This window comes from Notamacropus eugenii, chromosome 1 (genome assembly GCF_028372415.1).
Source record: "Notamacropus eugenii isolate mMacEug1 chromosome 1, mMacEug1.pri_v2, whole genome shotgun sequence".
NCBI classification, from domain to species: Eukaryota; Metazoa; Chordata; class Mammalia; order Diprotodontia; family Macropodidae; genus Notamacropus; species Notamacropus eugenii.
Window position 1 is genome coordinate 373164011 of NC_092872.1, and position 22854 is coordinate 373186864.

A 22854-nucleotide genomic window follows, 5' to 3' on the forward strand; every position below is an offset into this window, starting at 1 on the left:
TAAGTCATGTTGTATAGAAGAATTAAAATGAATTGGAGAAATCATAAAACAACAAAAAAAAACATAATACAAAAGAAAATGATCTGTTTCATTCTGTGATTGAATTCCATAGTTCTTTCTCTGGATATGGAAGGCATTTTGCCTTAAGGGACCATTGGGAATTTTTTAAGTCCTTGCATTGCAATGAAGTACTAAGCCTACCAGAAAAATTCCTTGCGCACTGTAGGTGTTGCTATGTACAAAGTTCTCCTGTTTCTTCTCCTTTCATTCAGCATCAGTTTACATAAGTCTTTCCAGGATCCTCTGAAGTCTTCCTGTTCATCATTTCTTATTGCACAATAGTATTCCATTACATTCATATACCACAATTTATTCATCCATTCCCCAATTGATGGGCATCCCCTTGATTTACAGCTTTTGGCCACCATGAAGAGAGCTGCTATAAATATTTTTGTACATGTGGGACCCTTTCTCTTGGTGATACAGTGCTAGAAGAAGTATTGCTGGGTCAAAGGGTATGCACATTTTTGTAACCCTTTGGGCATAGTTCAAAATCCAGAATGGTCAGATCAGCTCACAGTTCCACCAACAATGAATTAGTGTTTCAACTTTCCCACATCTTCTCCAACATTTATCATCTTCCTGTTTTGTTATGTTAGTCAATCTGGTAAGTGTGATGTGGTATCTCAAAGCTGCTTTAATTTGCGTCATCTCTCTAATCAATAGTGATTTAGAACATTTTTTCATATGACTATAGATTGCTTTAATTTCTTACTCTGAAAACTGCCTGTTCATATCCTTTGACCATTAATCAACTGGGGAATGACTTGTATTCTTGTACATTTGACTCAGTTCTCTATATATTTTAGAAATGAGGCCTTTATCACAGACACTAGTTGAAAAAATTCTTTCCTAGTTTTCTGCTTCGCTCCTAATCTTGGTTGCATTGGGTTTGGTTATGCAAAAACTTTTCAATTGAATGTAATCAAAATTATCCATTTTTCACTTCATAATGTTTTCTATCTCTTCTTTAGTCAAAAATTATTCCCTTATCCATAATTCTGATAAATACACTATTCCTTGTTCTACTAATTTGTTTATAATATCAATCTTTATACCTAAATCATGTACCCATTTGGACTTTATTTTTGTGTATGGTGTTGGGCATTGGTCTATGCCTAGTTTCCACCACACTTATCCAGTTTTCCCAGAAATTTTTGTCAAACAGTGAGTTTGTATCCCAGAAGCTGGGGTCCTTTGGTTTATCAAAAAAGTAGATTGCTATATTCATTGAGTACTGTGCCTGGAGTACCTACCCCTATTCCACTAGTGTACTCTTCTGTTTCTTAGCCAGTATCAAGTGGTTTTGATAATTTCTGCTTTATAATACAATTTGAGAACTGGTAGAGCTAGGTCACCTTCCCTACCATTTCTTTTCATTAGTTCCCTTGATATTCTGGACCTTTTTTCTTCCAGATGAATTTTGATATTATTTTTTCTAGCTCTAGAAAATAATTATCTGATAGTTTGATTGGTATGGCACTGAATAAGTAAATTACTTTAGGTAGAATTGTCATTTTTGTTATATTGACTCGTCCTATGCATGAGCAACTGATGTTTTTTCCACTTAGTTATGTTTGCCTTTCTTTGTCAGAAAAGTGTTTTGTAATTTTGTTCACATAGTTCCTGGGTTTGTTTTGACAGATAGACTCCCATATATTTTATAGTGTCTATCCTTGGTGTAAATGGGATTTAAACAAAGCTTGGGCTTTCTTAGTAATATATAGAAATGCAGAAGGTTTGTGTGGGTTTATTTTGTAACCTGTAACTTTGTCAAAGTTGTTTATTATTTCAAGTACTTTTTTACTTGATTCTCTGGAATTCTCTAAGTGTATCATCATATCATCTGCAAAAAATGATAACATCATTTCTTCTTTGCCTGTTCTAATTCCTTCAATTTCTTTTTCTTCTCTTATTGCTACAACTAACATTTCTAGTACCATATTGAATAATTGGAACTCAAAATCTTATGGAACTGAATGTTGCAAACTAAATATTAATAACTAAATATGGTGAAAAATAGAAGTTGGTTTCTGATCTCTAGTGATTTCTAGACTCACCTTAAAATATAGAAATGATGAACTCTTAGCAAGGGGTATAGTATAACTCAAAAAGATTGACAAAAATATACTTGTCTAGAATAATGCCTAGAATTTCCTTGTTCATGATCACTGCTTACCTTTCTAATTACTCTCAAGTCATGCTTTTTATAATGTCTTCTGTAACAGTGCCAGAAGTCAAGTTGCTGGTTACATGGGAAGACAGTGACTTAAGGGAGTATGTAACTGGTGAATGACTTAATCCAAAGAATAGTCATGAGTGAGTCACTGTAACCTCAGATAAAAGTCTTCAGTATGGCACTTCAAAGAACTATCCTTGATAGTATTCTGGTCTATAACTCAAATACTGCCATTTTTCCTCTCCCTTTTACTCTTCTTTAAATTAGGGTGTTTATCTTTCTCTAATCCTGAAACAATTTTGTCATTCTCTAATATTTTTCAGACTCCCAACAAAACATTAGCAATAACATTTGTCAATTTTTTTCGTACTCAAGCTTGCATTTCTTCTCACCCTTGTGATTTGAAATTTTAACTCAGATACTATCTAAATTATCTCATTGATTTAAGTTTTGAATTCCCTGGTAATCATGTGTCCTATCATTCACAGTCCAAAGATACCTCTTTTCAGAAGACAGAAACAAAATAAGAGTTGAGTGGTTCAGCCTTCTTGTCAACACTTATCATTATCCTATCTACCCTAATCAGTGGACTTATCTCTTTTCTGATCCTCACCTTCCTCCCACTCCCCCCCACATAGGCTTAAACTTACTTTTCCTAAACATTTATCATCAATTTTAGTTTATAGTAGGCTATTCGGGAGTTAGTTGGACATCTTCATGGAGATATACTTAGAAATTGCATACAAATACACTCACATGTATGTGTGTATGTAGGTATGTAGGTATTTGCACACATACATATGCATTTGCATGTGTGTTTGTCTGTCTGTATGTGTATATATTCTTTGTAAGTGATGACCATAGCAGATCACAGGATAATAGATTATAAGAACAGAGGGTCATTAATGTAGGTACAGAAGGGAACTCAGAGGCATAATTTGGATATTAGATGATCTACAAAGAATTTTTATGGCGCTAAATCTATTCCTTAGTCCATCCCCTTCAGAAAGAATAATTAACTTATCCAAGGCCATACATCTAATAAGTGACAGAAATTGAAATTGAGCCTAGCTCTTCCAGCTCCAAACAGAGCCCCATTTCTATTATATCACTCTGATATCATATTTATTGAGATGAGGAAGAAGGAAGATGCTTTTCAACAAACCATCAGGAAGCATACAAAAAATATTTAATGAATTAAGATTAATGGTTGAATGAGAATGATATATCTATGGTTAGATATTAGGTAGAATTGTGAAGGACCTCAGAGCCAATCCAGTACAACCTATTCATTATGTAGTTATGAAAATTGAAAACCACAGAAAAAAAGTGATATGTCTAAGGTTATTCCAGTAGTGCTTATGTTCTCTGATTCCAAAAACATCTCTCTTTCCAATGTAGCACAGTTTTTTGATGATGTAAATTATCTTCCCTTTGCTATTCTGATGATAATTTATTTCTGGGCTGCTTTGTTTCCCATGATTTGATGATGATGAGGGTGATCTGTTGATATGAGTAGTTAAATATTTTGAAGGTTTACAAAACCAACTGAGTTAAAATGCTACTGGACTCAGTCACTCTCATTTACAAATCAGCTTTAAAAGCCCCATTACTTAAACAAGCTGCCATTGTTAATGCTGTTATGTCCTTTCCAGAGATGCTGCTGCTCCTAATTTGAAACAAATGTTTCCTTTAGGGCTAATTAAGCTGGTGAATGACACTTTAAAGAAACACTTACTTAAAATGCTCAATATATAGCAAGTGTAGAGACTCTGAGTATGAAAATTTTGAATTTATACAAAAAAGTAACAGGTTTCATTGCAGAATGATGCTCATAGAGAATGAGAAGAAAAAGATGCCATTATCATTTGTAATACATATGTTGTCAAGGCAAACACATGACATTAATAAATAGACATGCATACATATATGTGTAGAGGGGTTAGTATGAACATGTATGTATAAATATGTATGTATGTATATAGCATGTTTTAATCTAATAAGTGATATAATTGGTATGTAGAGCTCCTGGTAAGAAATTTCTTCTATCAGTGGTAGAGTAGCACCTACTCTCTAACTTTTAGTCTTAAAGAATTTATAGATGACATGCAAAGGTTACATGAATTTCCCAGGGTCACACAATCAGTATATATATCTCAGAGAAAAAAATTAATCCAGTTTTTAACTCCAAGGCCAACTTTCCATCAATGATGACATATTAACATAAGTGAATCATATTGTATAGTGTATTAGAAAATATGCATTGGCCTTAGGACTTGCAAAGACTCTACTATTGAAGGATAAGATGCCATAGAAGACAGAGTGGTAGATTTAAAGTCTTTGAGAATTCAGCTGAATTCAGCTATTGTTTCTGATACTGTGATTATGAGCAAGTCACTTGACGCATTTGAGCCTCAAATTTCCCCTTCTATAAAATGGGGAAAATAATTCTTGCATTCATAATAGTAATGGCAGCTAGTTTTTTGAGGATAAAAAGAGATGATGTTTGTAAACTGTTCTGCAAACTTTAAAGAGTTATATCAATGGTAGTCATTATTATCTCTTTATACAATTTGCCTCCCAAAAACCAAAAAAAAAATTCAAGGCTGAAACTCCAAGCCATGCAGTGGTCAATTTTAACCATTCAATTTAGAAGCAAGTTTGTTAAGACATCAGGATAAACATCTTCAAGTGTAAAGGAAAAATACATGAAAAAATCAGAAGGCTATTCTGTACCCATTAGAAAAAAGGAGGAAGGAATGGAATAATGTGCTCTGAAGAGCAATGAGGCACATAATGTAGTCCATGGTGAAATAGCTAGCAAATCTGAGCTTAACTATACAGTTCAAAATGTGAATATTCAATAATAAAGAAGATTGAAGTATTTTTAGAAGAGTATACATGCAAAATATACTTCAAGAGGTCCAAAAGGTATATGGATATGTGAGACTAAATCCCAAGAGATAGATTGAGCCCAGATAAGTTGCTATGAATCTATCTGTACAGCGATGAAAACTGAATCCAAGGGAACTAATGAAGTCACCAAGCAAAAATAATACAGAGGAGAAGGGATGTCATCCAAGGGCAGAGTTTTTGGGGACAGCGGTGGTTAGTAAGCATGACTTAGATGAAAGGGGAAGATAAAGGGGAAGAAGTAGAGGACTTTAGTGAATTGAAGGCTCAGGATGACTCAACAATATCCTATGACAACCAAAAAAAGCTAATGTGGTTCCTGGCTTCCATTAAGAGAGAGGACAGTTTCCAGCCTTAAGAAGGGTTTAGATCATTTTTATTCTGTCTTCCAAGCTCAGATCATATTGATTATATGTTCCATTCAGTTTAGTGCAGATGTTGATAAAGAACATCCAGCAGAGGGCAATGTGAATGGTAATGAGTCTGTAGCCTTTCCCTTTAATAGAGGAGAGATGCCTGGGGATGTTTAACCTGGAGAAAGAAGACTCAAGAATATGATAATTGGTGATAATTTTCTTTAAGTTCTTGAAAAGTTATCATTGAGAAGAGGGGTTGAACTTACTTCTTGGTGCCTAGAGAAGAGTACTAGGAGTGATGACTGGAAGTTGAAAAGAGTCAAATTAAGGCAACATGTAAAGAAAAAGTTTCCTAAAAATTAGTTGTTCAAAAATTGAATGGAATTAATTTTCTCTTCCTCATGTGCCCTCTCCATTGGTCCTCAAGCAGAGGTTGCTAATCATACGTTGGGTGTATTGAAAATATTATTTTTCAGCTTTAGGTTGAACTAGTTAGTTGCCTCCTAAGGTTTCTTCCAGATCTGAAGTCCTCTGATTCCTTGATTTCTTGATTCTAATGAGCTAGTTCTCAGGAGGAAGCTTTTCAAGGGAAGAGATGGAGTTGCTTAATTATGCTTTTCATGAGCAACATGAAAAATATTCAGTCCTAGTTTCCTTTCATTGGATCTAAAGCTCACTAATAGTTTGCTGTCCTGGTAAAGGCAACTTCTCTTTAGCCTATAGACAGCAGCACAGAGCAATCACAGCTGAAGTCTTCTTGGTTCATGGGACTCTAGTGGATTACTCATGGTCCATTATATCCCTAAATCACATACATTTGGATTTGCATATAGACTCTCTTGACAGCTTGGCAACCCAGCCTGAATCCCTCCTTGAGACTCTATCAAGGATAAAGCAGTAACACATTACATTTCCACCCCCACCCCCCCCATAATGAAAATACTACTTATTATTAGATCAACATAACATTAAGTTAGTGATGGTATTTCAAATACATATCAATTTGAATAATACTTAGCATACTTCTTTCTGTGATTTGCTAGACTTTCCCACTTATTTATTGCTCCTTTTAGATACTGAGTTCCTGGGTGGCTCATTCTGCATGTTGAAGAAATTAAACTCAGAGAAGTTTGTTAGGCAAAATGTGGCCATTCAGCAGTAAAATTCCTAATGTGAAAATCTTTAAGACTGTGCTGTATTGGTGCAACCAGATGTTCTCCTTGGCTTACCAGAACACCTCCTGATTCTGTATTTATGGAGAAGCTGGGCCTCCTCTCACCCTGTGCATTGTTTATTTACTTTCATTGGAAAATTTCTGGGAGGCTTTAAAAAAAATCTTAAATAAGCCTTTCAATAATTCTTGGTTTGGATAACTGCTGCTATCATGTGAAAGTAAAGAATACCTATTCCTCTTCCTCCTGGAATGAAACCTTTTCCAGTCTTGGCATCTGTAGTATCCCTCTGATGGGAGTAGTACATTGTTTTTCCTTGAGGTAGTTTTGAAGATTAGGGGAAATGTACTCACAAACTTGAAACTCTCTTGATTTTCTAAATCTCATTTTGTCTTGTGAGGTTATGGAGCTTATTTGTGAGCCCCTGGAAAAGAGGCCCAGACTGACTTTGTTATCTACATACAGAACCATGGGGAATGGGTAAGATTAGAGATTCAATTCAACTCGGTCAAAGAACTTGCTAAATACCCATTATGTACCAGGAATTGTGCATGGCATGAGATATGGGGAAAATGAAACATTCCCTACTTCCAAGGAGTTAATATTCTATAGGTACATAAGCACATAGATAAATGAAAAGGAATTTGAGGAAGGAGAACATGTCAGTATAGTGCTCTCCCTTTCTCTTAAAATTACTTATTTAGTTAGGTATAAAGAGGCACTGAGAAGTAGTGAGGGATAGATAGTCAACTTTGGAACCAGGAAAAATGACTCAACTTCTTGCTATAGCTAATAAAAGAAACAAAACAATTAAAAAAACAGTTACTGAGAAGGTATGAATTTGTAGATTTAGATGGAACTTCATCTGAGTGTTGCCAATACTATTGAAATCATAGGTCCTATCCCTATCTTCCTCATTTATTTATATATTGTGTCATCCCAAAACAAAATAAGATCCTTAAAAACAGAGATTTTTATTTTTTACTTTACATTTCTAGTGCCCAGCACTTACAGAAAGCCAATCTAATAGATATTTCCTGAGTTAGTTTGAATTCGATTCATTTGGGGTTATCAGAGACTTTAAAAGGTGGTTACTCCTGAGGTGAGTCTTGAAAGAAGATAAAGATCATAGAGTGAAAAATGAAAATGGAATACCTCCCAGACTGGTAGACATCTTGGACAATTGTAAGGAGATAGGATATCAAACTCTGAGTCTGAGGAATAGCTAGCCATACAATCTGACTGGAACAAAAATGCATAAAGGAGAGGAACATGAAGTAGCTTTGGAAAATAGACTGGAGCCATAGAGTAAAGAATCTTAAATTGCATTTTACAGAATTTGCATTTCTTAGCAGCTATAGAAATATATTAGATCTGTGCCATAAGAAGACTAAATTTGCAACTCTGGGGAGGATGGATTGGAGAAAAGGGGAGAAAGAAATCAGGCAATTTTAAAACTGTGCCAATAGGATCATGGTGGTTATATCAACAGATACATGGAATCTGGTAAAAGGGAAGGATTTGGATTGGGGAGATGATATATAACTCTTCTTGACAAAACTTCTAGGAAAAGTTATCTACACTCATTGTCTCCACTTCCCAACATCTTATTTCTCAATCCTTTGTTGTCTGTCTTCCATCTTCATTACTCAATTAGAACTCATTTTTCCCAAGTTAACCCATAATTTCTTAATGGTTAAATCTGTTGATCTTTTTACAATCCTCATTCTTCTTGATCTCTCTGCAGTCTTTGATATAGCTGATGATTCTTTCCTGGGTATTTTCTTTGAACTATAATAATACTACTCTATCCAGACTCCCCACTTACTTGGCTGACTACTCCTTTTCAGTCTTCAGTCTTATATCACCTATCAGGAAACCCCAATGTTTTGCCTTTAGCTTCTTTTTTCACTCTATTTAGTGACTTAATCAGTTCCTAATGGTTTGATTTATAATCTCTACATAGAAAACTTGCAGATTTATATATCAAACCTTAGTCTCTCTTTGAAGCTGAAGTTTCACAACACAAATTGTCTATTGAACACTGCAGAACAGTAGTCCTACAGACAATTCAAACTCAACATGTACAAATTATAAATTATTATGTTTCTGCTTAAATCCACTTCCCTTTCTAAACTTTTTTTCTATAGAGCTCACCACCCTCTTTGCAGTATTCTGGTTCAAAAACCTCTGAATTATCTTCAATTCTTCATTCTCCTTCACTTCACATTCAGTTACTTACTACATTTTGACATTTTTCTTTTCATAACATATCTTATATCACTTTCTACTCATGAAGCTACCATATTATTTCAGGTCATCTTTACTTGTTGCCTATGCTAATTATAATAACTGGGGCAGCTAGGTGGTGCAGTGGATAGAGCACCAGTGCAGGAGTCAGGAGAACATGAGTTCAAATTTCATCTTTCATCACGCCAATCAATGAATCATACAAGTCATTCCTTCACACTTCACTAATTAATTCACTACCTTACTCACTATAGTAGCTCTTCCAAACCTTTTCACCTCCTTCCACCATACTTCCATGGCACCTCTCCTTCTGTTAGATGCTATTAGATAAGAACATTGCCTTATATTTTACTGAAGGAATCAGGATCACTAGTTAAAAGCTCCTACTTCTTCCATCCTGTTCACTTTATTTCATTCAGATAGCTTCTGCTGCTATCTCCCCTTTCACACTTGCTTCACATGATGAGATAACCATTCTCCTTGCTAAGGCCAACTCCTGTACATGCAGAAGTTATTCTGTTCCATGCTGTCTCTTCCAGTAGATTGTCCCCTCTATCATCCCTGTTCTACAACATCTTCAATCCTTTTCTAGTTGGGTTGTTTCCCCACTTTTTAAGGGTTTATGTTTATGGGATGTTTCCCCACTGCCTACAAACATACCTATGGTTTTCCATCCTCATAAACCTCTCTTGCCATTCAAAGAAACTATCATCCCATATCTCTCCTGCTTTTTGTGACTGAACTGAAGAAGACCATTTACAATAGGTGCTGTCACTTCTCCTCTTATTTTCTTAACTCTCATGTTTGATTTCTGACCTTATCATTCATTTAACCAAACTTTTGTCTCTAAAGTTACCTCTTATTTTTTAATAGTCATATCCAATGATCTTTTCTCAGTTTTCATCCTTCTTTCCCACTCTGCAGCCTTTAACACTGGTGATCATTGTCTTCACTTGATATGTTTATCTTTTTAGATTTTCAGGGTACTACTCTCCCTTGTTTCTCCTACTGCCTATCTGATCATTTTCTCATTCCCTTTGCTGGATCTTCAAAAAGGTCATGCTGACTAAACATGAGTACCTTAAAGGGTTCTGTCCTGAACCTTCTCCCTCTAAACCATGGATAGTCACACTGTAGCTTGCAGACCCAAACTAACGCCCCCCTCCAAAAAAACCTGTTTTTGTATAGCCTTTGAGAAAATATTGGCTTAATATTTAAAAAATAAAGTTTTATTGTATCTAAAAATATAAAAACTGTTCTTAGCTCACATGGTATAAGAAACAATCAGCAGGATGTAGTTTGGCAATCTCTGCTCTACACTATTTCACTTGGGGTTCTCATCAGTTCCCATGAAATAAATTGTCATCTTTATGCTGATTTTCTCAAATTTATGTATCCAAACTTTTCTCATAACCTCTAGACTTGTATTTTCAATTGCCTATTAATCTCAAACTGTATGTTCTTTAGATATCTTAAATTCAACATGTCCCATACTGAATTCGTTTTCTTTCTTCCCAAATTTTCTCCCTCTCAAAATTTTTCTATTACTGTCAAAGGCACCACTAGTCCCCCAGGAATCCCACCTAGGGATACAGAGTTAGTAGTGGTATTGCTGGATCAACAAGTTTTTTATGGAAGATATTTGGGGAAACAAGGACAAAGATCTCAGAGAACGAAGAGTGGAAATATTGTGATCTTTATCAAAGGAACAATTGCCCAGAAGAATGAAGTCACATGTCTCTCAAAATATAAGATACAACTACACTTCTCATAATTCTCAGAGATTAGTATAGTTTGATCTGTGGGGAAAATGATAGGTAGAATTAATTCTTTTATCCAAGAGGAGGAGAAGAAAGGATTTTGGAACCCTGTCAGAACTCTAAGAACTAAATCTTTTTTTAAAATTATTTTATTTGTTTTCAGTGTACTACAACCATTTTCATCTGTCTCAGATTTTTTTCCCTCCCTCCCCCTCCTTTCCTTCTCCCTCCCCACTCCCTCACTGAGATGGTGCACAATCCTATACAGGTTCTATACATACATTCCTATTAAATACATTTTCACCTTAGCAATGTTGCATAGAAAAGTCAAAATGAATAGGAGAAACTATAAAATAAAACAAAACATAATACAAAAGAAAATGCTTTGCTCCATTCTGCGATCCAATTCCATAGTTTCTTTTACTGCATGTGGAAGGCATTTTGCCTTAAGAAACCATTGGGAATTTTTTAAGTCCTTGCATTGCAATGAAGTACTAAGTCTACCAGAAAAATTCCTTGCACACTCTGGTTGTTGCTGTGTACAACCTTGTGGTTCTGCTCCTTTCACTCAGCATCAGTTCATATAAGTCTTTCCAGGCATCTCTGAAGTCTTACTGTTCATCACTTCTCATAGCAAAATAGTATTCCATTATATTCATACACCACAACTTGTTCATCCATTCCCCAATTGATGGGCATCCCCTTGATTTCCAGTTCTTTGCCTCCACAAAGAGAGCTTCTATAAATATTTTTGTACATGTGGAACACTTTCCCATTTCTATGGTCTCTTTGGGATAGAGTCCCAGAAGTGATATTGCTGGGTCAAAGGGTATGCACATTTTTGTAGCCCTTTGGGCATAGTTCCAAATTGCTTTCCAGAATGGTTTTATCAGCTCACCGATCCACCAACAATGAATTAGTGTTCCAACTTTCCCACATCTTCTCCAACATTTATCATCATCCTGTTTTGTCATGTTAGTCAATCTGAGAGGTGTGATGTGGTATCTCAGAGTTGCTTTGATTTACATCTCTCTAATCAATAGTGATTTAGCGCATTTTTTTCATATGACTATAGATAGCTTTAATTTCTTCCTCTGAAAACTACCTGTTCATATCCTTCAACCATTTATCAATTGGGGAATGACATGTATTCTTGCACATTTGACTAAATTCTCTATATATTTTAGAAATGAGGTCTTTATCACAGACATTAGTTGCAAAAATTCTTTCCCAGTTTTCTTCTTCCCTCCTAATCTTGGTTGCATTGGATTTGTTTGTGCAAATACTTTTCAATTTAAGGCAATCAAAATCATCCATTTTTCACTTTATAATGTTCTCTATCTCTTGTTTGGTCAAAAATTTCCCCATTCTCCATAAATCTGACAAACATTCTATTCCTTGCTCTCCTAAATTGTTTATGGTATCAATCTTTATACCTATATCATGTATCCATTTATTCTTTATTCTTGTGTACGATGTTAGGCATTGGTCTATGCCCAGTTTCCACCACACTGTTATGCAGTTTTTCCAGAAATTTTGTAAAACAGTGAGTTCTTATCCTAGAAGCTGAGGTCCTTGGGTTTATCAAAGAGTACATTGTTATATTCATTGACTACTGTGTCTTAAGTACCAAGCATATTCCACTGTTCTATACCTCTGTTTCTTATCCAGTACCAAGTGGTTTTGATAATTGCTGCTTTATAATACAGTTTGAGATCTGGTAGAGCTAGACCACCTCCCCTAGTATTTCTTTTCATTAGTTCCCTTGATGTTCTGGACCTTTGACTCTTCCAGATGAATTCTGATTTTTCTTAGTGCTAGAAAATAATTATCTGGTACTTTGATTGGTATGGTACTGAATAAGTAAATTAATTTAGGTAGAATTGTCATTTTTATTACAGATATGATTAGTATCTATATCTTTCCCCCCATTTCCTTTCCCCCCATTTATGCTTTTATTTCTCCATTCTCCCCCTCCATAATAGAATTTTAATTTTTGACCACTGCCTCTCTCAGTCTTCCCTCCCTTCTTTCAGCTTCCCTCCCTTTTACTCCTCTTTTCCCTTACTACTTCTTCCCACCCTTTTAGCTTCACCTCCCTTTTCTTTCCCCTTTCCCCTCTTACTGCCTATAGAACTAGTTATATTTCTATACTTTATTGAGTTTATTGTTCCCTCCTTTAACCCAATCAGATGAGAGTAAATCTCAAACAATGCTCATCTCCCTCACCTCCTCTCTACTGTAATATATTTGTGTGCCTCTTTCTGTGAGGTAATTCACCTTTTTGTGCCTTCTCCTTTTCACATCTCCTATTCCAATCCCTTCACACCCTTAAATCACATTTTTATCATGACATCATTTGCTTTGTTCCTGCTCCCTCTATCTATGTATATCCCTTTTACTTATCATTTTAAATATACAACTTTCAAGACTGACATATACCATCTTCCCTTATAGAAATGTAAACAGTTTGCCCATATTGGATAACAAATTTTTGTTTTCCTCTGTTTACCTTTTTATGCCTCTCTTGAGACCTTTGTTTAAAGATTGAACTTTCTATTAAGCTCTCACCTTTTCATCAGGAAGGTCTGGAAATCACTTATTTCATTGAACATCCATCTCCTTGACTGAAATATTATGCTCATTATTGCTGGGTGATTGTTCCTCATTTGTAGTCCCAGCTCCTTTGCATTATGGAACATCATATTCCAATCCTTTTGATCTTTTAAAGTAGAAGCTCTAAGGTCCTGTGTGATCCTGACTGTAGCCCCTTGATATTTGAATTGTTTCTTTCTGGCTGCCTGCAGGATTTTCTCCACTTGACATTTCTGTGAATTTGACAATGATATTCCTTGGTGTTTTTAGTTTGGGATCCCTTTCAAGAGTTGATCAATGGATTTTTTCAATGGTTATTTTGCCCTCTGGATCTAGGACTTCTGGGCAGTTTTCTTGGATGATTTCTTGGAAAATATTGTCCAGGCAATTTTTTTTTATCAGGGTTTTCTGGTAGACCACTAATCCTTAGATTTCCTCTCCTGGATCTTTTTTCCAGGTCAGTTGCTTTTCCAATTAGATATTTTAACGTTTTCTTCTATATTTTCTTTCTTTAGATTCTGTTTTACTGATTCTTGATGTTGCATAGAGTCATTACATTCTATTTTCCTGATTCTAATTTTTCTGAAATTGTTTCCTTTGGTTAACTTTTGTATCTCTTTTTCCATCTGTCCAATTGTTCCTTTTAAGGAGTTATTTTCTCCAGTTGGCTTTTGTACTTCCTTTTTCATTTGTCCAATTTTCCTTTCAAGTTCTTCAATCCTTTCTTTTTTCATATTTTTAAAATTATTGACCAGTTTTTCTTCTATTTTTCTAATTTGGCTTTTAAAATGCTTCCTAAGTCTTCCAAAAATACTCTTTGGCCTATTCCCTTCTGAAGTTTTAGATGGGAGTGTAGTCTCAATGTTGACTTCTTTGGTATCTATGTTTTAGTCCTTGTCCCCATAGAAAGATTTTATGGTCTTTTCTGTTTGCTTCTGATTCATGCTAATCACCCTTTTCCTCACTTTTAAAGTAGTTCTCTGCTTGTTGGACACAGGCAGTCTGTCCCACAATTCTTGTGCCTAGAACTTGAGGCTTTGTGTATTGTGGCCTTCTTTCACCTAGAAGTTAAAATGCTGCAGATTGCCTGGTGCTGAGCTGACTGGTGTTGGAAAGCAGAGGCCAGGTGAAGTCTTTTTTTGGATTTCCCCAGAGTTACCCTGGAGCTTACTGTGTTAAGTGTGGGGGAGGGTTGGCCTGACCACAGGAGGTCTCCTCTGTTGAACTAGAGCATAGGCAAGCTTAGAGGTTGATGAACCTGTCTGTGCCTAGTGTCTTTCTGATTTCCCTGGGGTGCTGAGGCACACCTGTGGTCCTGGTGTTGGCATTTGTGTACTCCACCCCCATGGGCCTCAGGATCTCCTCCTCATTTGCTGAGGGGGGGGCTGTCTGGGACTGATCTGGTCCTGTACTTGTCCCCTTCAGCCACAGCAAGAGGGACCTTCCTTAGCAATTTTTCTAGCCTCATGGGCTAAGAGACTGTTTATCCCTTAGGCTGATCCCACTGTTCCAGGATTTTTCATGGGGTAATATTATCTGGGCTCTTCAAGGTCAACAAGGGGAAGGAGATAGCAATTATTGATCACTCTGCCATCTTGGCTCCTGGAAGTTTAAGTAGGTGACTTACAGACATTTAATCTGCTAGTTGATATTCTCAGGAGAGGCTGCTGCAGTTACCTGGGGTTCAGGACTTCTCCCTCCCTCAGTTCCAACAGACTCTCATCCTGAGCTAATACATTTGCGAATCCATAGCTTGTCGATGGCTTCAGATAGCTTGAGGCTTCCTGCTCGGCCCTGCCATGGCGAGGACCATGCTGATTCACCATGTGTGCTGTGCCCTAAGAACTAATTGTTAATCTGGGTCATATTCTTTCTTTACATTTCAAGATGCAATATAGAACAATGATAAATGAATGGGACTGGGAACCAGGGGCCTAGATTTTAACTGGAAATAAAGCAGCAAAATCAAACTACGCTGATAATATTTTTCTATTTCAAACACTGTTTCCTTAAAAGAAAGAAAAGAAAAAAAACAACAACCAGCCTATAATTACATCCCATCCTCTCTATGGTTACTAATAGTCTAAAGATGAAATGTATTTTGGCATAGAAAATTAGCTATCAATTTTGTCAAGGTTTGGTTGGTTCTTACACCAAGAGATCATCATAGATTTTTTCCTGGTTCTTCAGCCTATACTCTCCATACCTAATCTGGGTTCGCATTAGAGTGGTTTCCTGTCCTGACTTTTGACATTCAGGAATTAGACAGTGACCCAGGCAAGCCAATAAAAGGAATTTATATGGTCTTACTCATTTCCTAGTTCCACATTCATTCTTGAAACTTATCATATAATCTTATCATTATTAAGTTTTGATTAATCTCTTGACTTTAGATATGAACCTCATCGTAAACCCAGAAGGTATTTCCTGTTCTGATTATTGGCTTCTGAAAAGGCCTATTGAAAAGTGAAATTCTATTCTTCACTAGGCCAATTTCCTTCATTTGTCTTCTATTCCATTAATTAATTCTATCATCTCTTTGGTTAGTTTTCTTCAATTTGTCCAAGTTTAGTGGTCACTACATTGAAGGACATACTTTTTTTTTATCTACTCAGACTCCAGTGATTTATCACAGTGTGGCAGTAAGTCTGGGTTCTCAAAGACTGGTCCAGTGGAACATCAGATTTAGTAGTTACTATCAAACTGGAAAGTCTTTATGCTAAGACCAGCAAATCACTGTGAATGTTTGAAAAGATAGGACTAGTCTAACTTGGTACAGAGAAGTTCATCATATCAGCCCCAGCATGGTTAACTTTTGGCCATAATAACACTGGAATATAAGATTTAAAGAGGTTGGGATCTGTTTTGGAGCATACATTTCTATTTGATCGATCAGATGTTCAGCTCCCAAGTCATGGTTTTAGAATGATAAGGTGCAGAAAGAAGAAATATGGATGGCAAAGGACAAAATAAATATCAGGGAAATAAAACTTGAAGGAAAAGTTATTCAAAGTGAATAAAAAGAAATGAAAGAAGGCAATATGAAGTGTGATCAAGCAAAATAGAAAATCACAAAGACAAAGGGGAAAACATATGTAGACACATCACGCACCAATAATTCACATGTAAGGATCTAAAAACAAAAAAAGGAACATGTATCTGGGAGTTGGAAAAAGTACTCTGAACAAAGGTACATCACTCTTCACAGAAAACCTGACTATATTGTATATAACACATGCTGATATGATTAATTCTGATTTTAAGAACTAAACAAAAGTATAATCCCTGAAACTGTTCAGGGTAAAAAATAAATTAGCTAGAATGGGGACTGATGTTGACAGTTTATAACATCAAAGATTTTGAGCTTTGTGTACAGGACTCAGAAATGCATCTTCCAGAAACTAATTGCAGGAATCAACTGTATAGTACTGTGCATAAATGGAACCTTCTGTGACTGAGTTCATCTCATATTCATCTCTTTTCTCCATTTCTTTACATTTGCTATTGTTTGTCCTTCATTCTTGAAGAGGATCCTGAATGGGATGTCATGACTTGCAAGTGAATTGGATTGAGAGGGCTTTGCAAAGTCACCAGCCTCATTTTCTCCTCTTGAAGCTATCCATGCCCAGTGGCATCATATAAGTCAGGATGACAAGAGAAGGCCTTGAATGCAGTGGGAAGTCTTTCTATTACACTATTTGTACTAATTCTGCTTAGCATTTATACCAAGATATTTAGCATTCAATGGCACTCTGTGATGTATTGATCTCTGCATTTTACTTGTTTCAATCATTCACCCAATGGATATTTGTAAGTAACTACTGATCACTAACATGTGTCAGAACCCAGGTTTTTCCAACTTCAAAAGTGGCTTAGTGTCTGAGGTAGTTTTAAAGAAAGGCTTTGTGCAGAAGGTAGAGCTTGAGCACAGTTTTAAAGGATATTAGTATTGCTTCTCCAAGTTTCTAAAGGATAGAGACTGGATCTTTTCTTTCTCAAATACCCTTTTCCATAGCACTTTGAAAAATGCTGAACACATAATAGCTACAGCAACAACACTCTTTAGAGGATGATTATTTCCAATGAAATACCAAGTGATGAAATTATCTGTTATTGACTTGGAATTTAAAACTGTGCAGGGCCAACAGAACCAGAAGATTCTTTAATTTGTAGTCATAGAAAGCACTGAAAAAAAGGTTGTTGACAAAACCTTAGAATCTTTAGAGATTCTCTCGTGCAGTCTTGGCTGTTTTAAACATGAAGAGACTAGGCTGAGCCAAGATGGCAGAGTAAAAGCACTGACTTTCTAGAGCACTCCCCCTAAGCCCAGCCAAATACCTGTTAAAAATGACTCAAAACAAATTCTGGAGTTTCAGAACCTACAGAATGATGGAGTGAAGCAAATTTGCAGCCCAAGACAGCCTGGAAGATGAAGGGAAGCATCTATAGTGCCAGGCTGGGAGCAGAGTACAGTGCAGTGTGGACTGTACAGGCACAGATGGAGCCTGAGCAGGAATAGGGGGACTGAAACTCTCACACCTATGAAGGCTTCCAGACTTCATGACCTCAAAACACTAAGGAAAAATTGAAAGGTCAGTGGAAAAAATCTGTGCAAACTGTGTGAGAGTATAGTGGTCAGGCCCCAGCCACAGGGCAGCAGAAGGGGGAAGGGGCAGAGGAACCTGCAGGCAGCCACAGCAGCAGGGGCAGCTGCAGCCACTGCTTCTGGAGCTCGAGGTCAACAGATTGCAGTGGGATCAAGCTGCTGACAGTACACCCCCACCCTCAATGGAAGGAGGAAACTACTTTGACAAAAAGCTCAAAAGTCAAGTAAATGGCTAGGGAAATTAGCAATAATGGGAAAAAGAATCAGACTACAAAATCTTACTTTGGTGTCAAGGAAGACCAAAGCATTCAAACAGAAGACAACAAAATTAAAGCTCTTCCATCTAAAGGCTCCATGAAAAATATGAACTGGTTTCAGGCCATGGAAGAGTTCAAAAATGATTTTGAAAATCAGGTAAGAGAAGTAGGGGAAAAATTGGGAAGAGAAATGAGAGTAATTAAAGAAAATCATGAAAAACAAGTCATCTGTTTGCTAAAGGAGACCCCAAAATGCTGAAGAAAATGACACCTTAAAAATAGACTCACTCAAATGACAAAAGAGATCCAAAAAGTCAATGAAGAGAAGAATGCCCTAAAAAGCAGAACTGGCCATATGGAAAAGGAGGTTCAAAAGCTCACTGAAGAAAGTAATTTCTTTAAGATTAGAATGGAGCAGATGGAAGCTAATGACTTAATGAAAAATCAAGAAATTATAAAACAAAACCAAAGGAATGAAAAAAACAGCAGTGTGAAATATTTCATTGGAAAAACAACTGACCTGGAAACTAGATCCATGAGAGACAATTTTAAAATTATGCAAATACTGGAAAGATATGATCAAAAAAAGAGCCTAGACATCATGTTTCAAAAAAATTAGGAAGAAAAACTACCCTGATGTTCTAGAACAATAGAGTAAAATAAATATTTAAAGAATCTAATGATCATCTACTGAAAGAGATCCCAAAAGGAAAATGCCTAAGTATATTGTAGCCAAATTCCAGAGCTCCCAGGTAAAGGAAAAAAAAAATATTGCAAGCAGGCAGAAAGAAACAATTTGAGTAATATGGAGGTACAATCAGGATAACAGAAGATCTAGCAGCTTCTATGTTAAGGGATCAGAGGGCTAGGAATATTATATTCCAGAGGCCAAAGGAGCTATGATTAAAACCAAGAATCACCTACCCGGCAAAATTGAGTAAAATAATTTGTCGGAAAATAGTCATTCAGTGAAACTGAGGACTTTCAAGCATTCTTGATGAAAAGTCCAAAGTTTAATAGAAAATTTGACCTTCAAACACAAGAATCAAGAAAAGTATGAAAATGTGAACAGGAAATAGAAATCATAAGGGACTTACTAAAGTTGAACTATTTACAGTCTTATTATATTTGTATATAATTTGTATAAAGATTATATTTGTAACTCTTGAGACTTTTCTCAATATTTTGGTAGTTGGAAGGATTATATACTTATAGAAAGAGGGCACAGGAAGAGTTGAATAGAAAGGGGTGATATCTAAAAAAATAAAATTAAGGATTGAGAAGAATATATTAGGAGGAGAAAGGGAGAAATAGAATGGAACAAATTATCTCTCATGGAAAGAGACATGAAAAAGCTTTTTCAATGAAGGGGAAGAAAGGAGGGGTGAGAGGGAAAAAGTAAACTTCACTCTCATCACATTTGGCTTAAAGAGGGAATAACATGCACATTCCATTTGCAATGAAAATCTATCTTACACTAGAGGAAAGTAGAGGAGAAAGGGATAAGTTAGTAGAGAGGAGACGAAAGAAGGGAGGGCAAATTGGAGGAGGGTGTAATTAGAAGTAAAACACTTTTGAGGAGGGATAGGGTCAAAAGAAAGAATAGACTAAATGGGGGGCAGGATAGGATGGAGTGAAATATAGTTAGTCTTTCACAACATGCCTTTTATGGAAGTCTTTTGCATGACTACACATGTATAACCTATATTGAATTGTTTCCCTTCTCTGTGGGGATGGGTGGAGCGGGAGGAAGGGAGAACAGTTGGAACTTAAAATTTTAAAAATGAAAGTTAAAAATTGTTTTTGCATGCAACTGGAAAATAAGATATACAGGCAATAGGGTGTAGAAATCTTTCTTTCCCTATGGGAAAATACAGGAGATGGGGATGAGTGAAGGGAGGGATGTGATTGAAGGGAAGGCAGATTGGGGGAAAGGTAAATCAGAATGCTTGCTGTCTTGGGGTGGGTAGAGAGGAGAGATGGGGAGAAAATTGTAACTCAAAATCTTGTGGAAATGAATGTTGAAAACTAAAAATAAATAAATTTAAAAAAACAAAAAACAAAGATGAAGTGGCTAAGGGGAGAAGTGATTTGCCTAAGGCTACAAAGCTTGAATCTTTTTTAGGATTACTCAGAGAAATTTACAGTCACATGGGCCTTATTATAGTTACTTTAAAAAGCAAAAACAAACAATAGTAAAAACAACAGCAACAACAAAGGAATCAAGCTCTCTCTCTCTTCCTTAGAAGACAGTGAGTTAATCTAGGCTCACAAGGTCAAAAAAATGGTAAACTAATTGTTTTGCTCAAACCTATCAAAAGCTTCAGAAAAAAGGAATTATTACTTCATATGAAGAAACTAAGATTGAATCCATGAGACAAAGAGAAACACAGTGCAAGGTTGAAACATTATGAAATAATAACAGTTATAATATTTAGCTATCTCATTCCATATATCCCTCTTAATCCATGTCATATTCCAGCCAAAACAATCTTTAAGGTCTATGCTTTAAGAACTGGCTTTTAGAGTCCTTGTTCAGGACTCACCAAGTCAGTGATAGCCTGATTTCTTTCTTTTTCTCTAATTCACTCTAATCTCCAGGAACATTCCACAGAATAGGTGATAAGAAGTGATTGTGCGGGTTGTAGCCCCGCCTCCAGCCGCCACCTCCACCGGGCGCCTGCCAGTTTCTTGTGTAGAAACTGCCTGAGTCCTAGAACGCGCAGCTCACGGAACAGCTTACCCGGCACAGACAGACTGAAGAACCGCCTGTGTGCCCTTCCTCTGAGAAGTTCAAGGTGCTTTACATACCATATCTGTTATACAGATCCTATTTCTCACAGCCTCCCTGTGAGATATGGCCACCATCAGAAAAAATTTGGTTATAGTTGGTGATGGTGCATGTGGGAAGACAAGCTTACTGATTGTATTTAGCAAAGACCAATTCCCTGAGGTTTTTGTGCCCACAGTGTTTGAAAAGTATATAGAAGATATTCAAGTGGATGGAAAACAGGTGGAGCTGGCTTTGTGGGACACAGCTGGTCTATCAGATTATGATTGCATTAGACCTCTTTCCTACCCAGATACCGATGTTATACTTATGTGTTTTTCCATAGATAGCCCTGAGTGTTTAGAAAACATCCCAGAGAAGTGGACCCTGGAGGTGAAGCATTTCTGTCCCAGTGTGCCCATTATCCTGGTTGGGAACAAGAAGGATCTTTGAAGTGATGAGCCCATGAGACGAAAGCTGGCCAAGATGAAGCCAGAGTCAGTGAAACCTGAAGAAGGCAGAGATGTGGCAAATCGGATTGGTGCATTTGGTTATATGGAGTGTTCAGCAAAGGCCAAAGATGGTGTGAGGGAGGTTTTTGAAATGGCCACAAGATCGACTTTGCAAGTCAAATGTGGAAAGAAAACATCCGGGTGCCTTGTCTTGTAAACACAGTGGAAAGCCCAAGCCCTCACTCGGTTAATTTTTGAAATGCAGTTTATTAATCTTAGTGTTTGATTACTGGCCTTTTTCATTTATCTATAATTTACTTTAAGAGATTTACAAATCAGAAATCATCTCGCTACCAGTATTTAGAAGCCAACCACGATTGTTTAATGACAATCTGTGTCCAACACATCTATGCACACCAGGGTCCCTCTGACATTATTCTTAATAACCTTCTTCATTCTCCCAACCAGTACATCTGGCATTAATTCAAGGGAATTCGTAACTTCTTACTTCTTTCTAGAAAAAGAGAAGGTAATGCTTTTGTGAATTGGGCTTTAACTACTTTTATACCTAAGGTCCTGTTATTGTTAGCTTCAGGGCCCTCTGGGGAATTAATACAGTCACTTCAGAGCAGGATCTCTTATAAGGCTTTCATTGGTATAGCTCTGGGGTATTATTCAATTGTTTGAAAATGGCACCCAGCCAGAGAGGCAAGTCCCCATACAGTTGTGGCAAAGCTACAGTTCTGTGGTTTCATGTTAGTTACCTTAGAGTTACTGTGTAATTAGTGCCACTTAATGTATGTTACCAAAAAATAAATATATCTACCCCAGCTTAGATGTAGTATTTTTTTGTATAATTGAATTTCCTAATACTGATATTTCTTATCTCTACATAAAGTCTCTGTTTGTTTTTTTTTAAAGTACATTTGAACATAAAGTTAGATGGAAAAAAATTTGAAATCCCTTTTTGTCATTTCCTCTGGTGAATGACAGCCATTAGCAGTTCCTTTGCTACACAATATAGCCCAAAGTCCACCCTTGTCTCCCGGAGCTGGGGTCAGTGGATGGGGAAGACAATGCCATGACTCAGAACGATAGGTCTGAACTCAAGTTTCAGAATCTTGGTCTATACAATGTTTCTTTATTTCTTACTCTTGCAGTGGTGAATCCCCTTAATCTCCTTGAGGAGCTTGCTACCCATTCTCTTTATTGGTTGCCAAAGTCCCCCTTGGAACTTCTCATTCCACTCCAGCTGACTAAACTTCTTTTCTATATCAGTTGATTTTTTTTTTCAACTACTAATAGAATAAAGGCAGTTTTCTAAACATCCTGTAAAAAAAAAAAAAAAAAAAAAAGATTGTACCCAGCACAATATTTAAAAGGAGGACATCTGACGTAGAAGGAATATAGATAATATCATAGTATATAACTATCTAGACTAGAAACCACCTCTACTCTTTTTAGAAAAGGACAAAATGCTCAGC

General features: G+C 36.4%; 1 pseudogene; it reads left to right on the forward strand.

Moving 5' to 3' along the window:
* Positions 1–21005: 21005 nt before the first annotated feature.
* On the forward strand, positions 21006–22094 carry LOC140525974 (transforming protein RhoA pseudogene; annotated as a pseudogene).
* Positions 22095–22854: the final 760 nt, after the last annotated feature.